This window comes from Hemicordylus capensis, chromosome 1 (genome assembly GCF_027244095.1).
Source record: "Hemicordylus capensis ecotype Gifberg chromosome 1, rHemCap1.1.pri, whole genome shotgun sequence".
In the NCBI taxonomy this organism is placed as follows: Eukaryota; Metazoa; Chordata; class Lepidosauria; order Squamata; family Cordylidae; genus Hemicordylus; species Hemicordylus capensis.
The window spans coordinates 266,307,711-266,325,003 of NC_069657.1; positions in this window are offsets into that span (position 1 = coordinate 266,307,711).

The following is a 17,293-nucleotide window of genomic DNA, read 5'->3' on the forward strand; positions in this document are numbered from 1 at the left end:
GGCCGATCCACGTGTTTATTGTAATAATACTTAACGTTCGTATAGCCCTTTGGCAATATTCAAGCACAATGCATCTATTGTCTTGATGTAACTTTTACAACAACCTTGTAAGGCTGACTGTTCCCATACTGTAGCTGGGGCAGGAAACTCGTGGCAGAGGCGAGACTCAAACCAGGACAGTCAGAGCTTAGTGGCTTAGCCACTACACCACACCAGTTCTCTTTGTAACATGTACTTTGACCCTGAATGTTCAATTTTCATTTGTCAGAGGAACCCTCTAGCCCTTTTACTTGCAGAGATGTAAGGGGAAGTATGCAAGCAGGATTATTATAAAGTATTTCACATTTCCCCTGAGGAAGAACCTGGAGGGGTTTGTAACCTCTTGGGAATATTGTGTTGCGTATAAAAGCATGTTCCCCCCTTAGTTTAATCTCTGTTTGAAACATACATTTAAAACATCATCCCCGTTCTAGTCAAGAAGGCCTTGTCTGCTTATCTAGAAGCGGGATTTGCCAGAGTAGACAATGTGCTCCCTTGATGGTTTTGTGCCAACAAACTCATACAAGTGCAGCATCTTTATTTCTCATCCACAAAAAGCTGAACAAAATGTCAGTTTAGTTCAGCTTATTACAATCTTTATTCGAATATAAACAAAATGTCATTACTTCTCAACAGATCCATTACACCAGGAGTTGTGTAAAGTGGGGGCTGTTTCTTTGTTGAGGGCTAGCCGTGTCTGTGTGTGCACATGCACATGTGCAGAATGTGCATGCAATCAACAACAACAACAACAACACCACAAATATTTATATACAGCTTTTCAACAAAAGTTTCCAAAGTGGTTTACATGGAGAAATAATAAATAAATAAGATAGCTCCCTGTCCCCAAAGCGTTCACAATCTAAACAGAAATATAAGATAGACACCAGCAACAGTAACTGGAAGTACTATGTGGAAGAACACATATAGTTGTGTTTTCTGCACATATACCTCTCCGTTCAAGCAGCAAATTGCATAGGATATATACAACAGGTGGTGTTTAATGAAGTTGGTGTTAACCAGTGGCGAGTGGGAGGACAAGATTGTCAAGTTCCTTGCATTGATTCACCATAAAGCCTCTAACTGCCCCACAGGAAACCTAGAGGCATCAGAACCACTTCATAAGGGAAATTATTTTCCGGGGGGAGCAGAAATGCATCCCCATATAATTACCTGCATGGGGGGAGGGGCAGCTTCAGTCATGTGATTAGTCCGTGACAGAAGATTAAATGCTCCCTACTGCAGCCTTCCAAGGTTTTTTTCATTAAAAAACAAACAAACAAACAAAAAACCTCTGGGAAAGAGATGAAGAATACCATATCACAACTAGTTGGACCCTCAGTCTTGCCCATGAGAACCGAGAAGTTGTCATGATCAGAAAGAAACTGAAGCCAAGCAGGAGCTTGCGGGATTGTCAAGCCAGCAGGTCAGCATGCCCCTAGGCATACACATACAGAATCATAGAAGAATAGTAGAACTGTAGAGTTGGAAGGGACCCTGAAGGTCATCTAGTCAAACCCACTGCTCAATGCACTAGGACTCATGAAGGCAGCAATAGTTTGGAGGCTGATGGATGCAGGGCTTTCAGTTTCTATTGGAGACCACTAGAGATTCCAGGCTGCCATGACTTCACAGAACTTCTGAAGATGTCCCAATGGGCACTGTAGTTAGAGAAGCAGGGACTGGTCTTATTCCCAGGACATGCAGCATGAGACTATGGAAGGATTGATGCATGAAGCAGAATCAGGTGGGGATGAAGTGTTAAAATCTTCAGGTGAAAGAACTGCTTGTAAAGACTGCATTTGGGAATATCAGTTTAGAATGTTCCCCCATATTTTGGTTTTTGTTGTTGTTTTGTTTTAGCTTACCCGCAAGTCAAGAACTAGCAACACATGGAGGAAGTTTGCAGCTCAGTCCTCTTTTTGCTGTGCTGATTTTCTACTTGCAGGGGAAATAGTACACCTCATTCTCTTACATCTGTCCTAATTGTCTTGGTTTCAGGATCCATCTTTTCCTCTCTGAGATAACAAAAATGACAAGGATGAGGAAATGGTGAGGTCATTGACATCTCCATTTGAATCTCAGGAAAACTTCATGACAGCTGCAAGAGGCTAGCCTTAATTAGCCTTTCCTTAAGGAAAGTAAGCTTATGAGATTGGCCGGCATTCTGTATGTGTGTCCGTCCATGTGTCCATGTGTGTGTGTCCCCCGCTATCAACTTTGCAATGCCTGGACCAATATGAACAAAACTTGGTACATCTGTAGAGACACATAGGGACACCTCAGCACTGTAGTTTGTGATGATGTCGTCCACCCATATTCAAGATGGAGAACACATGAATTTTTGAGGAGCAAGTGAGCTAACTTGTGAATCACCTAACCAATTTGAACCAAATTTGCTTCAGCTGTAGGGACACATAGAGTCAATGGCATAGTTTGTAATGATGTCATCCACCCCGATTCAAGATGGGGGGCACATGAATAATTGAGGCTCAAGTAGGCTAACGTGGATTGTCTAACCGATTTGAACTAAATTTGGCACAGTTTTAGGAACACATAGGGACACCTCAATGGCATAGTTTGTGACAATATCATCCACCCCAATTCAAGATGGAGGACGTGATGACATTTGAGGAGCAAGTGGGCTAACTTGTGGACCATCAATCTGAACCAAATTTGGTAAAGTTGTAGTGAGTGACATAGGGATACCTCTATGGTGTATTTTGTGATGATGTCATCCACCCCATTCAAGATGGCAGATACATGAATGTTTTAGGCATAACTGGGCTAATTTATGAACTGCCTAACCAATTTGGACCAAATTTGGTGCAATTGTAGTGAATGACACAAATGTACACCTCAACAACATAGTTTCTGATGAGGTAATCCACCCCAATTCAAGATGGCAGATGCGTGGACGTTTGAGGCACAAGTGGGAACCGATGTGGACCAAATTTGGTACAGTTGTAGGGACACATAGGGACATCTCAAAGGCATAGTTCATGACAATGTCATCCACTCCAGTTCAAGATGGTGGACACATGAACGTTTGAGGCACAAGTGGGTTAACTTGTGAACTGCCTAATTGATTTGGACCAAATTTAGTCCAGTTGTAGGGACAGTGAAAGGAAAGAAGGCAGATTCATTCTTACCAGAACTACTTGTTTAAAATCATATAGATTAATCAATACTCAGGATACACTGGCTGCATTCGCAAGTAACACGAAACTGGAGGTTGCTAAACCCTGAGGTTTCAGTTTCAAACTGTAAATCATATCGCAGATGTTCATCCAACTGCTGTCAGGCAACTGTTTCAGGAGAGGGGGGCCCCTCCCTGTTCCTTTGAGACCGATCAAGATTGTGCGCTTGCATCAAGTTCCATAGCGTTTACATCGCCAGACTGTGGGCAAGATGCAAGCATGTCACCAAAGCGGCTGCCATTGGCCACAATCTTAAAGGGGGCATGCCGAACATGATCATGCCTTTTCAGAACGGACTGCCTGCCCTCAGTATGGAAAAGGCATTTAAATCTGTTTAAATGGCATGCCATGCCAGTGCTCCTTCTGACAGTGATTGCACCACCATCCTCCTCCTAAGAGCCCCACAACGAAACTGTCCCCCACTAGCACAATTGGGGGGGGGCACTATTTCCCTGTTACTCAGGAAAGGGAAGGGAACATGATGACTTCCTAGGAGGAGACATGTATATGAGGGAGGGCAAAGGATCCTGCGGGGTCTGTTCCACCATAACCTAAGATGCTCTTGCAAAGGCTCACCCTGGCAAAGTAGTCCATGCAGACCAAACCAAATAAAATGGACCAGTACTCACAGGAGAGGACTAGTCTACTGGGGACACCCATAGAGTAGAACACCCTTGGTCTTCCATCAGACTGCATGTTCATAAGCTGAGCTGACCAACAAAGGGGGCCCCACTTGCATGGGGCCCCAACTCTCTCTGGTTAACGATAAAACTTTTGTACTGCAACCCCCTCCTCCCCTGGGAAGCCTTGCATGGACCAAAGGAGATTATGATGCTCCATGTGTCAGAGCATAGCTGCCTGTGTGTACAGGGGAAACACTGAGTGCAGGGGCAGATCTTCAAAATTTCATTCAAAATTTCTGGGTTTGGGCTGGCATCACACTGCATGCAGAATTATTGCCATGGGGATTCGCAGGAGAGGGTATCCCCGATTTCCAGTGACTGCAGGGGAGTAGGGTCACTGTTTCAGGACACATGCAAGGATGGACATGTTCAAGTGGGTGGATGGGCTGGCAGAGGGCACACTTTGAAGCTTGGTGGTGGCAGTCACCAAGACAGGGAGAGCTATTGGTGGGGTATCCATCTCCACTGCTAGCTTGTATAGAGCAACCTGGCCGGGTGGCATCTGCCATCCAGTCCCTGTGGCCTGATACTCTCATGAGAGAGTGGTCTGAAGGAAAAGGGGTGTTTTGTCATCACCTATTTTTAGCAATTCTGCCTGATACCCCTGTCCCCACAGACAGTTCTTCTCATGAATTGTGAGGGGATGTCCCCATAGCCTTACACTCTCATGAGTGAGCAGGCTACTCATGATCAACATCCATCGCCATCACATATGAATAATTTCCCCTCTCAGTGTTGGCAATGCTGTTCCTGCAGTCCAGCACTTCTCATGAGTAAGCCTAGGGACCACAAAGGCACCCCCAAGAGAAAGGGGCTGGGCCTCCCTTCCCCAACTTATTTGTGGGGGGAAATAGAAATTGGCTGTTCAAGAATCCCTGGTTGGGGCTGCTTTTCAAACCCAAACCCGGGTATCCCCACCAGAACTTCTGTCCCCCTAAACAGCACTGTAATGGGGTGCCTTGCTTATGTTGCCACCTGGAGTGTTTGTGCTTGTGAACATACCTGTCGGTTCATTCCTGGGGAGCAAAGCACTTAGTGCCCATCCTATCATCCTGTCCCCTTTACCTCCTGCTTGGCAGAAGGAGAGAGCAAGGGACAGAATGGGAAGAGGGCACATCCCTGTGTGACTTGGCTGCTTGGCAAGCTGACATGCTTGGGATGGGACATGGTGGCATCCCTGTTGCTGGGCAACTGCTTTGCTAGATCAGAGACAGGAGCAGTGGGCTGAGTGCTCAGAGAGGCAGCCAGTGAAAAGCACCAAAGGCATGGAGCAGGTGCAATCCCAGGCGGGTCTGCATTGCCGTCTCTATGATTGCAGTTCCAAAAACTTCATGGAACCATGGTTAGGGGCACTGTACAGAATCAGACATAATGCTTCAGCAGGCAAACCTCTGGTTTCAGCAGCGGCCTAGGTTCAAACTGGAGATTGGCAAGGCAAACCTCAGGTCGCTTTCAGCTTAGAACTGCAGTGACATGCATTCGTAGTAAGAGAGTTCCAACCTCTACCCAGTTTAACTCCACTTTTGTGTGGCATCCGAATTTGGCCACTTTCTCTATTGCAGTGCAAAGTGATGCAAAATGGGTGCATGGAAAGTCAGCTGTACCTTGAACATCAGCTATACTTCAGTACAAATCCAAAATGCCCTTATTCAGAGACTGCCCTTCCCACCCTCTTCCACATAAGGTAAGAATCAAATACAGCCCTTTGCTTGAATAACGAGGGGGACTGACCCTCATATTTATTTTGCTGGCCCCCATAGCTGGTTTTTAGAAGTCTATGGATGGGGGGGGGAACCTTTTGGCTAAAACTGGGGTGTGTTAGAGTGGGGCTTGTAGACTTCATTAAGGATCCCCCTCCCCTTCCCTCCATAATTGGAGTGCTGACAAAGCGCATTCTGCAGCCACCGCTCCATCGACACCATCGCCAAACAGCATTTTCTGTCTCCCTCTAATCTTCTTTCCTCAGAGATCATGGCTGTTCTTTGTAGCAATAATAGGTGCAATGCTTTCAGAAATATATGTAGGTTGGTGGGGGAGGGTATTCAGTTTTTTATTCTCCTTTCAAAATGATTTCAATAGAGGAACCTATTACTCACAAATAATACAGCGGGAGGGTGACAAGACATTTATTTCTGATGCTGCGACTGAATAGATATCCCGCTACATTCCAGCCATTCAGACTGTAAAGGAGCAAGAGCTCTAAAACAAATTACCAGTGAGTTATCTGAACTGGGCAATCTCTTGGAGCAACTTATGCCTATCTGGTTATCAGAACGACTGCAGCCTTTCTGTTTTCTAGTCAATAACTGTGACCTCATTGGATTGATGTCTATAATGGTGTGCATTTCTATGAGGCCAAAGGCTCTATATTCTGTTCCACACTGCCTGCAGCTGTTTTCAACCTGTCATTGAAGTGCCTTCCTGTTGATGGGTTTGATGTTGAAATGGCTGCATGATCCCAGATTTCTAGCCATGATAAAGGAACTAGATTGTACTAAACACCAGGAGTGCAGTCGTAGGAACACTTCACACTGACTATTTAACCATTTGGAATGCACTGGCTGTTCATGTCTGTACTCAGTGTCACAGATAGACTCCCCTAGGATGACATCTACAGCTGAGGCATCTTCAGGCTGAATAGCAAGGTTCACAATGGCCTCAGGAGCTGACTTGGATACAAAGAGGGGAGCACCACAGAATTTTAAACTAGTACAAGTCATTCTTTATATATATTTCTCTAAGGCATACTTGTTGCTAATCCCATGTGTGGCAGCTCTCGCAAGAGTTCGAGAGCAGCTGCCGATAGCAACGGGGACAGGCTAGACAAACAATGTGGCGGTGGTGGCAGCAGCCAGCTGAAGAAAGGCAACCGGCGGGCAGCTAGTAAATGGGGGCAGGGGGCGGAGGGGGGACAGGCAGGTGGAGCAAAAGAAGAAGATGGTGGGTGGGGGGAGAATGTGGCAGGGCAGGCAAGCAAAAAAGCAGTGGCAGAGACGTGGGCGGAGCAAGCAGCAGTGGCGGACTAGGGGTGCGGATGCTCTGCACCGGATCCGCTAGTATAAAGGAAATGTGTTTATTTATAACAGACAAGGGAAAGAAGAAATCAAGTAAAGTTAGATCATTCCCAGGTTATAAAACACTGACAAATCTCTTTTGTGTGAAAATATGTCCCCAGTTCATCACTTAAATTAAAATGAACTAATAAACCACCTAATGGTGCAGCAGGGAAATGGCTTGATTATCAAGCTAGAGGTTGCCAGATCAAATCTCCGCTGTTATGTTGCCCAGACTATGGGAAACACCTATATCAGGCAGCAGCGATATAGGAAGATACTGAAAGGCATCATCTCATATTGAGTGGGAGGAGGCAAACGCAAACCCCTCTGGTATTCTACCAAAAACAACCACAGGGCTCTGTGGTCACCAGGAGTCGAAACTGACTTGACAGCACACTTTAGCTTTACCTTTGATAAGACTGAGAAAGAGATCAGCTTTGGTAAAGGAACTGAATACCTTGCTATGCCTAGGATTTGTGCATATACAGTATTAGGATTTTGCAACATTGATCAGGCTTTTTCCCATCTGTCCTGATTTGTGTCTTCTCACTTATCCTATCTAGTGCTTACAGGCAGGCTGGAAACTACTTTAGAAATAGAGGCAACAATTGGTATAGCAACCAACATGTAATGTAGGTACAAGCTTCCAGAATACTTTCAGGCTTCCAGTCAAATTAGAATAACTGAAGTTTGCTTGTCTGTTTATTACACTTCTATACCGCCCTATCCAAAGGCTCTGGGCAGTGCACAACAAATAAAATACAATAAACACCATTTAAAACAAACAAGGTAAAACAATATAAAAACAAATCTAAAACAGTTCAGAGGCATTTAAAACCAATTAAAATATTTTAAAACAATTTCAAAACCTTGGAAGGCCAGGCCAAACAAATAAGTCTTTATGGCCCTCTTGAAGGCCAGCAATGAGCCCAGATTACGGATATCTGCCAGGAGTACATTCCATAGACCAGGAGCAGCTACAGAGAAGGCCCAGCTCCGAGTCACCACCAGACGTACTGGTGGTCCAGAGGCATATCTAGGGGAAATAGCGCCTAGGGCAAGCACTGAAATTGTGCCCCCTGTTCAAACATCTGACACCCATCTTTCAGATAACTTTACCATAATATCAGCTCAAAAATACAAGTCAAGCTCGTTAATCTTTTTTTTTTTTCAAATTGAATTTTTATTGATTTTAACAGTAATAATATTCATTCATAACATACATAATAAACAGAAGTGGACTTCGCACGCATCTCTCTTCGTGAAACATCAGCTATAAAATTTACCCTTGCTATAATAATAATTCAGAACATAAATTTAAACCCTTAGAAACACAATTAGTCTACCCAACCTGCATTTTTTCCCCTTTTCTCTCTAAATTTCAAATCCAGCTGTAAGGTCCATAGTAGGAAAATAGTTTTTTAGATACACCAAAAATGGTTTCCAATCTTCTTTGAAACATTCTAAGTTTTGGTCTCTTATCAGTGTTGTAAGTTTTGCCATCTCCGCATATTCCAAAATTTTTATCAGCCAATCTTCTTTTGAAGGCAGTTCATTACTCTTCCATTTTTGTGCGTATATTATTAATCTTTTAATATTTCAAAAACTATTTAGCAGTGGATGTAGCCAGACCAAAAAATGCTGGAAAACTACAAATGTCAGTATGCTGGGGCTCATGAAATACCCAAATACTATGTGGCAGTGTACTTTGAAAACTAAACAGAAGTGCCTGTCTAATTCTCTACTATGCATTGTAGCAGCACTATTACACAAGTTTTAAAAGCAAATGGAGAATTTGACTTTTTCCAGATACTCTGAAAATTATTAAAGGATATGCAGAGTAAACTGTGTCACTGCTTGGAATATATTCTAGTATTTTAGAAAGACAGTTAAAATGAGAGAAAGAGAGCAAGAAACTCCCAGTGGGCCTTAATACTAAGGATTTCACACTGCTTCAAAGACAAACTCACCATTCCCCCTCCCCCCGCTGGCCTCTTAATTCACTGCAGCCTGTCCTGGGCTGATTTCCGGGCCTGTTTGGCCTGAAAAGATTGGCGTGGTGGCCATTTTGGAGATGACAATGCATGCTCAAATGGCCTCTGTGATGCCTGGCAAGGCCTAAGGCCTCACAGGGACCATCTGAGCACGTGCGGTGGCCATTTTTAAAAATAATGTTGTTATTGTTTTTAAATGGCTGCTGAAAACAAAATGGCCACCGTGCATGCTCAAATGGCCTCTGCAAGGCCTGACATAGCCTAGGGCCTCACAGAGGCCATTTGAACATGCACAGTGGCCATTTTGTTTTTGGCAGCCTTTAAAAAAAATTTTAATTTTAAGAAATGGCACCCCCCCTTCAAGTGGCGCCCAGGGCATGTGCCCTGCCTGCCCCACCCTAGATACGCACCTGCCGGTGGTACCTGGAGATGGACCTCTCCAGATGACCTCAATGTGCGATGGAGATCATACAGAAGGTGGCACTCTCTAAGGTAATCCTGACTTAAGCCATTTTGGGCTTTAAAGGTGATAACCAGCACTTTGTATTTTTCTTGGAAACATATTGGCAGCCAATGCAGTTGTTTGAGAACAGGCATAATGTGGTCTCTTTGGGTTGCCCCAGAGACCAGTCTGGTTGCCACATGGAACTGAGCTAGTTTAAAAGAAAGCAGGCTGACTCAAGTGCTTTGAAGCCTGGAGTTTTCACTCCTAAGCACTCCTCTACCACCAAGGCAGGCAATATAATCACTTTGCATGAGCTTTTCTAATGCACACTTGAAATGTAAAAGCTTATTAATTAATAAGAGCTGAAGTTGCTTCAGTGTTTAGGGTCAGTGACTCAGAGAGAAAGATATATATTTCTGCTATATATTTGCTGGGGGGCATTTAAACAAAAACAACAACAACAAAACCATTTTCTCCCCGGAGGCTATGGTGATTTATTATACAAAAGCTGTGTGAACCAGAGGTGAAAGTTAACAGCTTCTGTAGTGGCAGAGCATCACTATGACTCTCCCTTGAGCCTTTTTAAGATGGCTTAAAATATTCTCCTCATTTCTGTTTGTTATACTGCTCCTTTCGTGATGAATATATCAAACTAATAGACACCCTATTTGCTCAATTCCAGAACTTCTGGCTTAAATGTACGTTACAGATAACTACTAATTATTTATAGCTCTTTTCCTCCAGAAATACAGGGCAGGGCTTTTAATTGCACATAGGTCAGAGTAGAGTATGTAACAATAATTCTGTGATTATTCCTGTTGTTTTCTGAAGCACCACTGACAAGAGATTGACCTAACAGCCCTTTTTAAGATATTTGCTCTGCAGGCATTTTTTGCAGAGATCCTGCCTGCTTTGAATGGGAAAAATTTTCTGGGTTTTGTGGGTAATCTCCTGGGACCTTGTGAAAGGGGATTTACCAATTGGCCCTTTGGTCTCTTCCAATGCTGTGATTCTATGCATCCCTTGGATGAGACATTAAGGCTATGCACACGACTGCCAAGCGGGTGAGCGGGAAAGCTGTGCCAATCCTACTTCCCCCACAAACTATCCGTCCTCAGTGGTGGGAAGTGTGGATCACACTCCCACATGATCCATGCTGCTTGGAGCAGTGTGGATTTCTAGAGGCCAGGGCAATACATCCTTGCCTTCAGATATCCCACAAGGCACCATGCAACAAGCATGGTGCATTGGGAAAATCCCTCAAGAGTTGGGTATTCTAAGAGTTGGGTATCCAACTCTGTGGATGCCCAAGCTGCATGCAGCCAGAGCACCCACATGACCCCAGTGCCAGGGTTAAGGGCACACTTGCACCCTTAACAACAACAAATACTTAGTTAACCCTGGCTAAATGCCAGAGTTTATTTATTTTATTTTAATAAAATAAATATATCCCACTCTTCCTCCAAGGAGTCCAGAGTGGTGTACATGGTTATGGTTATCCACACAACAAGCCTGTGAGGTAGGTTAGGCTGAGAGATACATGACTGGCCCAGAAATACCCAGTGCAGGGTTTCTTAACCTTGGGCCCCCAGATGTTATTGGACTACAACTCCCAGACTCTTCAGCTGCAATGGCTTTTGCTTGGGGATTATGGGAGTTGTAGTCCAACATCTGGGGGCCCAAGATTAAGAAACCCTGACCCAGTGAGTTTCATGGCTGATTGAGGATTTGAACTCAGGTCCCTAGTTCAACACTCTGACCACTACACCACACTGGCTTGAAAAGTTGTTGTTGTTTATTCGATTTCTATGCCACCCTTCCAAAAATGGCTCAGGGCGGTTTACACAGAGAAATAATAAATAAATAGGTTAGGCAGGTGGACAAGTGCCAGAATCCACCCAGATCCCGGCACTGCACATGAGCAGCCTAGCTAGGCTGCCCTAGCCTGGGCTAGGCTGCTCTTGTGAATAGCTTTAGTGTGCGACTCATTTGTGGGCCGAGCCTATGATAGCCTTAATTCCATGTATACAAGGTGGCTTGTAATTAATCAAGCATTATTGCAAAAGCTGATCCATTTGCTAGCATAATGGGAACAACTAAATAGTGCTTATTGTAATTGCAATACACATTACAATTGCGGTTGTAATTACAACACATAACACATTTCTCATGAAAGCTTTATTATCATTATCATTATTATTATTATTTATCTTGTTTACACAGTCAGACAGGTGTTATTGACTGGTTTGTTTTATCCAGACATCGAGTCCTTCCCAAGGACCTGGGATGCCAGAATTTTATTGTCAATGTTCTTGCTGTTGTTATAGATATCGTCGCAGAATATAGGCTGTTCCCAGTAAAGTTGCTTTTTGTAATTGGCTGATGGTGATTTCTGTGGCCCCTATGGTGTTGAGGTGCTCTTCAAGGTCTTTTGGACCTGCACCCAGGGCGCCAATTACCACTGGGATTATTTGGGTCTTTTTCTGCCACAGCCTTTCCATTTCAATTTGTAGATCTTTGTATTTGGTGATTTTTTCTATTTCTTTTTCTTCTATTCTGCTATCCCCTGGTATTGCTATGTCGATTATTTTGACTTGTTTTTCTTTCTTCTCGACTACAGTTATATCTGGTGTATTGTGTGGCAGATGTTTGTCTGTTTGTAGTCGGAAGTCCCATAATATTTTTACATCTTCATTTTTGACAACTTTTTCAATTTTATGGTCCCACCAATGTTTGGCTACAGGTAGCTTGTACTTTTTGCAGATGTTCCAGTGTATCATCCCTGCTACTTTGTCATGCCTTTGTTTGTAGTCAGTCTGTGCGATCTTTTTACAACAGCTGATTAGGTGGTCCACTGTTTCATCTGCTTCTTTACAAAGGCGGCACTTGCTGTTTGTGGTGGATTTTTCGACTTTTGCTCTTATTGCATTTGTTCTTAGTGCCTGTTCTTGTGCAGCCAGTATTAAACCCTCTGTTTCTTTCTTCAAGTTGCCATTCTTAAGCCATTGCCAGGTCTTGGTGATGTCTGATTTTCCACTTATATTGTGCAAATATTGACCATGCAGGGGCTTATTTTTCCATTTTTCTGCTCGGTTCTTGACTTGTTCTTTCTTGTAGGCCTGCTTTCTTTCATTGGTGTTGAATAGTTTCGCATTATTGACCATTTTAAGTGCATCTTCTTCACTGTCCTTGATATATTCTTCAAGGCCTCTTTTCTCCTCCTCTACTGTTTGATGGACTTGCAGCATTCCTCTTCCACCTGAGCTGCGAGGGAGGTATAGCCTATCGACATCACTGCGGGGGTGTAGAGCATGATTGATGGTCATGATTTTCCTGGTCTTACGATGCAGCGTCTCTAGCTCTGCCTGGGTCCAGTCTATTATTCCTGCAGTGTATCTGATAAGAGGTATAGCCCAGGTGTTTATGGCTTGTATGGTGTTCCCGCCATTGAGTTTGGATTTTAGGATTTTTCTAACTCTCCTGATGTATTCACTTCCAATTTTTCTTTTAACTTCAGTATGTGCGATGTTATCAGCCTGGAGAATGCCCAAGTATTTGTAAGGTTCTTTCTCTTCCAGGTTCTTGATCTTGCTTCCATTGGGCAGTTCTATTCCTTCTGTTTTTCTTATTTTCCCTCTGTTCATTATTAATGCAGCACACTTGTCTAGTCCAAACTCCATTGCTATATCGCTACTGAATATACGGACAGTGTTTAGCAGTGATTCGATTTCTGACTGGGACTTTCCATACAACTTCAGATCGTCCATGTACAGCAGATGGTTGATTTTACTGGATGTTTTAGATGTTTGGTATCCGAGGCCTGTTTTGTTTAGTATTTGTGAAAGTGTGGTCATGGTGATTACAAACAACAGAGGGGATAGTGAGTCCCCTTGGAAAATGCCTCTTCTAATCCTAACCTGTCCAAGTGTCTCGCCATTGATTGTTAACTGTGTACTCCACATGCTCATTGCTTTTAATAAATATCTGAATGTTTTTGCTGGCACCAGTTGTTTCTAAACATTTTAGTATCCATGTATGAGGCAATGAATCGAAGGCTTTCTTGTAGTCAATCCATGCAACACTTAGATTGGTTTTTCTTCTCTTGCAATTTTCTAAAATCATTTTGTCAATCAGCAGCTGGTCTTTTGTGCCTCTGGTGTTCGGGCAATTTCCTTTCTGTTCAACTGGAAGCTGTTTGTTAGTTAATAAGTGTTGCATCACTTCATCTGCTATTATTCCAGTTAATAATTTGAACATGGTTGCAGACAGGTTATCAGTCTATAATTACTTGGAACTGCACCTTTTGCTGGGTCTTTCATGATGAGATGAGTTTTCCCAGTTGTTAGCCATTGTTCAATATCACCTCCTTGCAAAATGTGATTGAACTGTTTTGATAGTTGTTTATGAAGGCTTGTTAGGTGTTTAAGCCAAAAGCCATGCAGTTCATCGTCGCCTAGAGCAGTCCAATTTTTAATTTTCTTTGCTCTTTCCACTGTTACTGAACTGTTTCAAAATCAAAACCAGGCAACCTCCCCTTTGCCTTCACCTCAAAAACCCAAATGCCATTTAACAGAAAAGCAACAAGAACTAAAGCAAAAAATAACTGAGCACATGAACCAAACAACCACCAGGGTTCGACTTCCAGCTCTAAAAACAGTTGCCAAAAAACAAACTTGCTCAGGTATTAAAAGACGTCAATGCTGCACTTGCAGAAATAACAACCAATAATTTGCAAGAAAAAAACCAATTAATGTACAGTGCAGCAACAACAACACCACAAGAGCTCAGATATAAGATCAATGGGCCTGTAAAAAAAGAAAGCAGAACATCACCTAAGTGGAAGATTAGATTAGAAAATAAAATCTCCAGGTTTAGATCAGATGCTAGTAAATTGAAAGCTATGAAAGACAAGAAGCTGAAGAATGAAAACACCAAACAATATCTGAGCCAAAAATACCACCTAGATTCAAGGAAAATTAGAGAAATCCTGGAAATAATAAAGCAGCAAATAACAGCAGTGTCAAAGAAGATTAGCAGATACGAAGCCAGAACTACACAACACAGGCAGAATCTCCAATTCCAGTCGAATCAGAGACGTTTCTACCAAAGCATAGAAGGAGAAACTGCAAGAAACCTAGAAACACCAAATAAAGAAGAAACAGTGCAATTCTGGGGGAAATTATGGGACAATCCAATAGATTATAATAAAAAAGCAGGCTGGATGAAAGAGGTCAAAAAATGTAACCAACAAATGCAAGATCTAATAACAACACCAGAATTATCATCATTATCATCATCATCATGGGGGAGGGATTGGTACCTCCAAACATACTTAGTTATTTCATACAGGAGGCATTGGAAGGAGCAGACAATCAGATACAAATGAACTATATCAAGGATGGCCAATAAACTGCCACTGGAGATGATGGAAGTTGTATTCCAACAACAGCTGGAGAGCCTGAAGTTGGCCATCCCTGAATTAACACATTTTGGCTTGGCTTAGTAGTAAGCTGTTATTTCATTTGTCACCACCCTTCCTCTCTCATGTGACCTTCTGTATATGCCGAGAGTTTGGAAACAGACTGGGTCTTTTTTCTCATTTCACCTGGACTCTGGAGAAGGCAAAAAGCCATGTGAATCTCTCTCACTGCTTCCCACATTCCCCAGTGCTCAGTGACCATCTTTCTGACCATGTATCAGAAATGCCTGACTCCTATCATCACAGAGTAATTAGCATTCACCACCTATGGTTGGGTTTTATGCTCAGGTAAAGTCTGAAATTGACAGACCATGCAACCAAGATGTGATGCTGGTGGTTGGAGACTGGAATGGCAAAGCTGGAAAAGGTAAGGAGGAAAACACAGTCGGACTATATGGCCTAGGAAACAAAAACAGGAAAATGACTTATTAGTTTCTGCCAAGCCAATGATCTCTTCATTGCTAACACATTCTTCAAACAACCAGAGTGGTGCCTATACACATGGACATCACCAGATGGAGTACACAGAAATCAGATTGATTACATTACTGGTGCAAGGAGGTGGAAGAGCACGGTTATAACAGCAAAGATGTGGCCAGGGTCCAGCTGTGGAACAAATCATGAACTGCTCATGTGCAAGTTCCAAGTCAAGCTAAAGTAGAAAAACAAAGCTATCTAGCTTCCACAATATGATCTTGAGAATGTACCCACCATTTTCAAGGAGAACATCAGGAACTGCTTTGAAATTCTGAACCTCATTGATAGTGAACTAGAGGAGCTGTGGAATGAAATCAAAGAAATTAAGGACGAATGTGAAAGATTGTAGGGCAGACTAGAGCCCTACGTGGAAAGGGAAAAGCTGGATGTTCAAGCTGGTTTCCGAAAAGGCCAAGGAGCAAGAGATATCATTGCTGATGCATGGTGGATAATTGAGAAAGCCAAAGAATACCAGAAAGATGTGCTTTATTGACTACAGAAAAGCCTTTGATTGCTTCAAACTTGTCAAGTTGTGGAATATCCTTAGGAAGATGGGCATCCCAGAACACGTCATTGTTCTCATGACATGACAAACCTATACACAGGACAGGAAGCCACAGTCCAGACGGAACATGGTGGAACAGACTGGTTCCAGATTGGCAAAAGAGTAAGACAAGGCTGTCTACTTTCTCTTCATTTATTCAACTTACATGCTGAACGTATACTGAGAGAAGCTGGATTGGAAGAAGATGAGCATGGTTTTAAAGTTGGAGAAAGAAACATCAATAACCTGCGCTGTGCTGATGACACCACTCTGATAGCGGAGAATGCGGATGGTCTGCAAGCTCTAGTAATGAATGTAAAGGAGCACAGTGAAAAGATGGGACTATGACTAAATGTAAAGAAAACTAAACTGATGGCAATGGGTACAGCAACCAGCCTCAGAATTGACAATGAAGACATTGAAATGGAGGATAGCTTCTGCCTTTTAGGATCGACCACCAACAGTAAAGGATCCAGCAGTCAAGAAATACGCCACAGACTAGCACTTGGTAGGGTTGCAGTGAAGGCCTTGGAAAGAATATTTAGATGCTGTGACATGTCTATACCGACAAAGATTAGAATTGTTTGGACAATGGTTTTTCCCATGAAACTCTATGGATGCGAAAGCTGGACTTTGAAGAAGCAAGATAGAAAAAGCATTGATGCTTTTGAACTTTGGTGCTGGAGAAGACTTTTGAGGATACCATGGACAGCCAGGAAAACAAACAAATGGATCATACAACAAATCAAACCGGAATTTTCACTTGAGGCACAAATGACCAGGCTCAAACTATCATACTTTGGACACATTATGCGAAAACCCAACTCCCTCAAGAAGTCCATAAGACTGGGAAATGTTGAAGGAAAGAGAAGAAGAAGACCACCAGCAGCAAGGTGGATGGACTCGATGATGACAGCAATGAATGCATCACTGAGTGACCTTAAAGGCCAAATTGAATACAGAACACCCTGGAGAGAATCTATCTGTGTGGTCACTAAGAGTCAACACCAACTTGATGGCACTTAAATCAATCACCTAAAGTTGCTGCACAAAGACAAGAGAAAGCAGCAAATAAAAAAATAACATCCATCTTTTGAACTTGTTCTGCCACATCTTCGTCATTCTTGAGCATATTGCAGAAGCAGGGTCAGTGGTGCCTCAAAAATGGTGGTCCATTCCAGCCCCAAGCATGTTGCATCTGATCTACCCCAAGCTCTTTTAATTTGCCTTTCACCAGTTCCATCCATCATTCTCTTTGTCTGAAAGCTTTGTAAATACACATATAAGAATGCTTCTCTAGCTCTACATTTCTGCAGCTTTTGACAGGAACATCTATATGAAAGCCATATCAAGTTACACTTGAATGAACCCACAGA